We start from the raw sequence: 1,166 nt of genomic DNA, 5'->3' as shown, positions 1-1,166 counted from the left end.
CACAGATTCAAGAGGTTCCTCGGCCACCACCTACCAACACTCTAGACTCAGAGCAACCCATGGAAATTGCCCACGCCTGGTTAACTCCCGAAGAAAGAGAGAGACGCAGACAAGAGGGCTGCTGTATGTACTGTGGAAAATTAGGACACTTTAAAGCTGACTGCCCTGCTTTATGTTCGTCTCTGAGGCGCCTCCCAACTACTCAAGATCCTGGGGTGAGTGACTTGACTCAATCTTCTAAGTGTTCCTCAGGATTGTCTTTTATGTCTACTTTGTTTTGGGGTACTAAACAGATCCCGCTTCTAGCTTTTATTGACTCGGGGGCAGCGGGGAACTTCCTCGACGTCTCCTTAGCTCAACTTTGGAAAATTCCCCTGACCCAGGTGACTCCTCCTCTTCGTGTACTATCTATTGATGGTTCTCCAGTGTCCCCAGGACTTATAAGATGGCGAACTGATCTAATAAGATTTCAAATTGGCGCCACACATGTTGAAGATATCTGGTTTTATCTCATCGAGACCCCATCACATCCTCTTGTACTAGGATTTCCCTGGCTCCAACAGCATAACCCTACCATTTCATGGTCCCGTAGAGAAATTTTAACTTGGGGACCCCAATGTATTGGTAGGTGCTGTCGTCTGCCTGTAAGAGTTGCACTCACGGAAACGCCCTCTTCTGGCGTTCCTACGATACCTCCCCAATATTCTGATCTACAGGAAGCCTTTAATGAGCAAGAGGCCTTGGCTCTCCCACCCCACCGACCCTATGACTGTGCCATAGACCTTTTGCCTGGATCTATTCCTCCTAAGGGCCGTATATTTCCGCTCTCCAATACGGAATCTGAAGCCCTGAAAATATATATACAAGATTCTCTAAAGGCTGGAATTATACGCCCATCTACTTCACCTGCTTGTGCCAGTTTCTTTTTTGTGGAAAAGAAGGATGGTGGGCTCCGTCCCTGTATTGATTATCGGCTGGCCTTGCCTCCTACCCTCAGGATTCACCCTACGTTCCATGTTTCCCTCCTTAAGCCCTTTCGTAGATCCACTCTGTCTAAACCGCAACAAAAACCCCCACCACCTCGTGTAATTGATGGACTTCCTGCCTACACCGTTAATAAGATCTTAGATTCCCGATGGTCTCGTGGATCCCTGCAATACCTAGTG

This window comes from Atractosteus spatula, unplaced genomic scaffold (genome assembly GCF_055471065.1).
Source record: "Atractosteus spatula isolate fAtrSpa1 unplaced genomic scaffold, fAtrSpa1.hap1 Scaffold_57, whole genome shotgun sequence".
Classification (NCBI taxonomy): Eukaryota; Metazoa; Chordata; class Actinopteri; order Semionotiformes; family Lepisosteidae; genus Atractosteus; species Atractosteus spatula.
The sequence above is the reverse complement of the archived record's forward strand: the minus strand, read 5'-3'. Positions refer to the sequence as shown.